Genomic DNA, 6,000 nt, shown 5'->3' with positions numbered 1-6,000 from the left:
GATTACATTGCTGCCTTGAAGGCATCATATCACCCAGATTAGGGCCATGTGAATGCGTTTATTGGCATACAAAAGAAGGGGACCCCTGATCGATCTCTTTATTGATGCGTCAAGAAGCAATGTCTAATGCAGAAAGGCTATAGAGATGCATATTATTATCGTGGCTATTCAGTGCAAAGTTGGGTTGAGGCCTAGCCATTTGAGCACACCTTAGAGAGCCATATATCTCAAATATTTTGCTCTATTATACTGATACAGTTCCTTCTGAAAGTATTCATACCTCTTGACTTATTCCACATTTTGTTGTGTTTGCTTAAATTGAAAATGTATTCAATAATACATTTTCTCACCCATCTACACACAATACCGCATAATGACAAAATGAAAACATGTCTTTAGACATTTTAGCAAATGTAATAAGAAATAAATACAGAAACATTGCATTTACATAAGTATTCACACCCCTGAGTCAATACACATTACTCTTAAAAGATTTTCAAACCGATTTAAGTCAAAACTGTAACTAGGCCACTCAGGAACATTCAATGTTGCCTTGGTAAGCAACTTCAGTGTATATTTGGCCTTAGGGTTTAGGTTATTGTCCTGCTGAAAGGTGTCTGTTGGAAAGCAGACAACCAGTTTTCCTCTAGGATATGCCTGTGCCTACCTCTATTCCGTTTCTTTTTATTAAAAAAAACCTCCTTTAACATTGTAACGGCTTTCGTCCTGGGATGAAGGAGAGGACCAAAATGCAGCGCAGTTAGTGTTCAACATGTTTAATTTAACGAACTGTGAACACTTACAACAATACAAAACAACAAACGTGAAAACCGAGACAGTCCTATCTGGTGCAGACCACAAACACAGAGACAGGAAACAACCACCCACAATCCCCAACACAAAACAAGCCACCTATATATGATTCTCAATCAGGGACAACGATTGACAGCTGCCTCTGATTGAGAACCATATTAGGCTGAACACAGAAACAGACAAACTAGACACACAACATAGAATACCCACCCCAACTCACGCCCTGACCATACCAAACAAATACAAAACAAGGGAAAACAGGTCAGGAACGTGACAAACATGATGCAGCCACCACCATGGTTGAAAATATGATGAGTGGTACACAGTGATGTGCTGTGTTAGATTTTCCCCAAACATAACGCTTTGTATTCAGGACATAAAGTAAAGTGCCTTATTGGGAAAGGGGATACATAGTCAGTTGCACAACTGAATGTATTTTCTGCATTAACCCAACCCCTTTGAATCAGAGAGGTACAGGGGGATGCTTTATTTGACTTCATCAGTGCCCAGGTTGCAGTTTTTGGAGGTTAACTGCCTTGCTCCAGGGCAGAACAAAAGATTTTTACCTTGTCGACTCGGGATTTCAATCCAGCAACCTTCCGGCAACCTTTTGTAATATTTTTATTCTGTACAGCCTTCCTTCTTTTCCCTCTGTCATTTAGGTTAGTATTGTTGAGTAACTACAATGTTGTTGATCCATCCTCAGTTCTCTCTTATCACAGCCATTAAACCCTGTAACTGTTTTAAAGTCACCAGTGTGAAATCCCTGAGCGGTTTCCTTCCTCTCCGGCAACTGAGTTAGGAATGATGCCTGTATCTTTTTAGTGACTGGGTGTATGGATACACCATTCAAAGTGTAATTAAAAACATCACCATGCTCAAAGGGATATTCAATGTGTGTGTAACGGTCCTGACCTGTTTTATGTTGTTTTTGTATGTGTTTAGGTCAGGGCATGTGTTTTGGGTGGGCAGTCTATGTTATCTGTTTCTATGTTGGTTTTGGTTGCCTGGTATGGCTCTTAATTAGAGGCAGGTGTTTTGCGTTCTCCTCTAATTAAGAGTCATATTTAGGTAGGGTGTTCTCACTGTTTGTTGGTGGGTGAATGTCTCCTGTGTCTGTGTCGATGTTACACCATACGGGATTGTTTCGGTTTGTTCGTGCGTTTTTGTAGTAAATACTTGTTCGTTCGTTCTGCGTGTGTTATGTCAGTTCGTCGTACTAGTCTGTCTATTTTCGTTTTGTTATTTTGTTAGTTTATTCAAGTATAGTTTGTTTCGTTTTGTCTTATAAATAAAACTCATCATGTTTTCACAACCCGCTGCGCCTTGGCTCGATCACTACACCTCCTCTTCTTATGAAGAGAGAGAGGAACGCCGTTACAGTGTGGTTTAAAAAATATATTTACCCATCAACCAATAGGTGCCCTTCTTTGCGAGGCATTGAAAAACCACCCTGGTCTTTGTAGTTGAACCTGTGTTTGAAATGCACTGCTTTACTGAGGGATCTTACAGATAATTGTATGGGTGGGGTATAAAGATAAGGTACACTGTTATTCTACATAGAGTGAGTCTGTGCAACTTTATGTATCTTCTACGCATATCTTTACTCCTGAACTTATTTAGTCCATAACAAAGGTTTTCAATACTTTTAGCTTTTCATTTTTTATTAATTTGTAAAAATAAACATTTCACTTTGATATTAAGGGGTATTGTGTTTAGGCCAGTGACACCAAATTCAGCCCGTACCACAGCAAAATGTGGAAAAAGTCAAGGGGTGTGAATACTTTCTGAAGGCACTGTATACACTATATATACAAAAGTATGTGGACACTGCTTAAAATTAGGGGATTCGCTTTTTTAGCCACACACGTTGCTGACAGGTGTATAAAATTGAGCACACAGCCATGCAATCTCCACAAACAAATATTGGCAATAGAATGGCCTTACTGAAGAGCTCAGTGACTTTCAATGTGGCACCGTCATAGGATGCCACCTTTCCAACAAGTCAGTTCGTCAAGTGTGGTTATTGTGAAGTGAAAACGTTTAGGAGCAACAACGGCTCAGCCATGAAGTGGTAGGCCACACAAGCTCACAAAACTGAACCGCTGAGTGCTGAAGCGCATAGCATGTAAAAATCGTCTGTCCTCAGTTGCAACACTCACTACCGAGTTCCAATCTGCCTCTATCAGCACAAGAACTGTTCGTCGGGAGCTTCATGAAGTGGGTTTCCATGGCCGAGCAGCCACACACAAGCCTAAGATCACCATGTGCAATGCCAAGCGTTGGCTGGATTGGTGTAAAGCTCACCGCCATTGGACTCAGTGGAGCAGTGGAAATGCATTTTCTGAAATGTTTAATCAAGCTTCACCATCTGGCAGTTTGACGGAGGAATTGGGGTTTGACTGATGCCAGGAGAACGCTACGATGCCCGAATGCATAGTGCCAACAGTAAAGTTTGGTGGAGGAGCAATAATGGTCTGGGGCTGTTTTTAATGGTTCTGGCTAGGCCCCTTAGTTCCATTGAAGGGAAATCTTAACGCTACAGCATACAATGACATTCTAGACGATTCTAATGTGCTTCCAACTATGTGGCAACAGTTTGGGGAAGGCCCTTTCCTGTTTCAGCATGACAGTGCCCCCATGCACAAAGCGAGGTCCATACAGGAAAGGTTTGTAGAGGTCGGTGTAGAAGAACCTGACTTGCCTGCACAGAGCCCTGACCTCAACCCCATCGAACACATTTGGGATAACTGCGAGCCAGGCCTAATCGCCAAATATCAGTGCCCGACCTCACTAATACTCTTGTGGCTGAATGGAAGCAAGTTCCAGCAGTAATGTTCCGACATCTAGTGGAAAGCCTTCCCAGAAGAGTGGGGGCTGTTATAGCAGCAAAGGGAGGACCAACTCCATATTAATGCCCATGATTTTGGAATGAGATGTTCGACGAGCAGGTGTCCACATAATTTTGATAATGTAAGGTACTGTCTGTTGTATGTGATATATTGGTCTGAGCTAAACTTGGAACCTGTCTTTGCCATTTTGGACCTATAGAAGCTTATAGGGAAAATCCACTCAAAATCTATCTTTTGGTATTTTTTCTCTTTAGTCCAATGTTGAAACATTCTCAAAATGTTTTGCATGTCAGCAGTCAAGTTTTCAAGATATTGGACTTTCAAGAAGCAAAGTGTCACCGGCCACATCATCATGAGGATGCAAGATGAAAGACTTGACAGCTGACAAATATTTTGTGACTCTATCAACAGTGCACTAACGGGGAAAAAAATATATATATATCGTTTTGGAGTGAAGTTTTCCTTTAAGGCTTGGCAAGTCACATTTAGAATAGAGGTGTCCTTCTGTCCAAAGTAAAAGTAATGTCTTCATTCTCCAGTTTGTGGGATTTGTTCCTCTTTATATACTCTTTGGCCAGGGCCGTCTCCTAACAGTACATCAGTTCATTTTTTTGCAATGGAAGACATCATTACTGATATTGACCTTGTGGTTCAGAAATAGAAGAACCCAAACTTGATCGATACAAATGTTTATCAATATCACAGACACCAATAACATAAAATAGCCACCGGTATCTTATACATCACTTACCCTGTCGTTCACAACCCCATATCATATCACCCCTTCCCCCACACCACTATATTGTCAAGATTGACATTGGCCTCTAATGTCTTGCAACACCATGTGTTCGATAACTTTGGCCACAGAATGTGACGTAAGTCCCCCATTTTTAAAACGTTTTATTTAACCTTTATTTAACTAGCCAAGTCAGTTAAGAACAAATTCTTATTTATTCCCCCTGAATTTTATTAAAACCCCTATAAGGGAGGGGGAGCTGGTAGTAGAGGTGGGTGCGGGGCTGTAGCCAGCTGAGCTAGAGAACACCCACACCCCACCCTACCCCTTGCTACATCTGCTGGGTGTGACTTAACTCATTATAATGGGTGCAGATGCAGGGACTCTGATCAAATCAAATCAAATTGTATTGGTCACATACACATGGTTAGCAGATGTTATTGCGAGTGCAGCGAAATGCTTGTGCTTCTAGTTCCGACAGTGCAGCAATATCTAACAAGTAATCTAACAATTCCACAACAACTACCCAATACACACAAATCTAAGTAAAGGGATGGAATAAGATTTTGTACATATAAATATATGGATGAGCAATGACCGACCGGCATAGACGAGATGCAATAGATGGTATAACACACAGTGTATACATATGGGATGAGTAATGCAAGATATGTAAACATCATTATTAAAGTCACTAGTGATCCATTTGTTAGAGTAGCCAATGATTTCAAGTCTGTATGTAGTCAGCAGCCACTCTATGTAGTGATGGCTGTTTAACAGTCTGATTACCTTGAGATAGAAGCTATTTTTCAGTCTCTCAGTCCCAGCTTTGATGCACCTGTACTGACCACGCCTTCTGGATGATAGCGGGGTGAACAGGCAGTGGCTTGGGTGGGTGTTGTCCTTCAAGATCTTTTTGGCCTTCCTGTGACATCGGGTGCTGTAGGTGTCCTGGAGGGCAGGTAGTTTGCCCCCGGTGATGCATTGTGCAGACCGCACCACCCTCTGGAGAGCCCTGTGGTTGTGGGCGGTGCAGTTGGCTATGTTGGAGAGGATTTAATTTGAATATGCTCTGATTTGATTGGTTGTTTCACAACCTTGTTCAACCAGCAGATCACTTGTGATCAACCCTGCACAATAACAATTTCTATACTTGCAAACATGATCACAAGGAACAGATTGTAATTTTACTGTAGGATCAGAATCAGTAGATCTATCTGTATTTGTCCTGCTGCAATCAATGCGTCAACAGACTCCGTAACATATTCTCTGCTCAATAGTGTGGTATACGAAGTATATATGTTAACAGAACTAGACAATCATTTGTGCCAGGTGTGATATCCCTCTTAAATAGCTCGGGCTAATGTTCCTATCGACTCAGTAAGGCCAGCAGGCTAACCTTTAAAAAAAAAATGTTTTATTGGTATGTAACTGTTATGAAAGTTGTATTGTCAATTTTGTTTTCTATTTAAACGCCACTTTAAACGTGTATATGACACTGCAACACAATTTACCCATGGGGACAATAAAGTAAGTAAGTAAGTATATCGTAAAAAACGATTGACTTGCACTATTTACGTATTTAGATGGGGCACACAT

The sequence above is a fragment of the Salvelinus fontinalis genome, chromosome 22 (genome assembly GCF_029448725.1).
Source record: "Salvelinus fontinalis isolate EN_2023a chromosome 22, ASM2944872v1, whole genome shotgun sequence".
Taxonomy (NCBI): Eukaryota; Metazoa; Chordata; class Actinopteri; order Salmoniformes; family Salmonidae; genus Salvelinus; species Salvelinus fontinalis.
The sequence above is the reverse complement of the archived record's forward strand: the minus strand, read 5'-3'. Positions refer to the sequence as shown.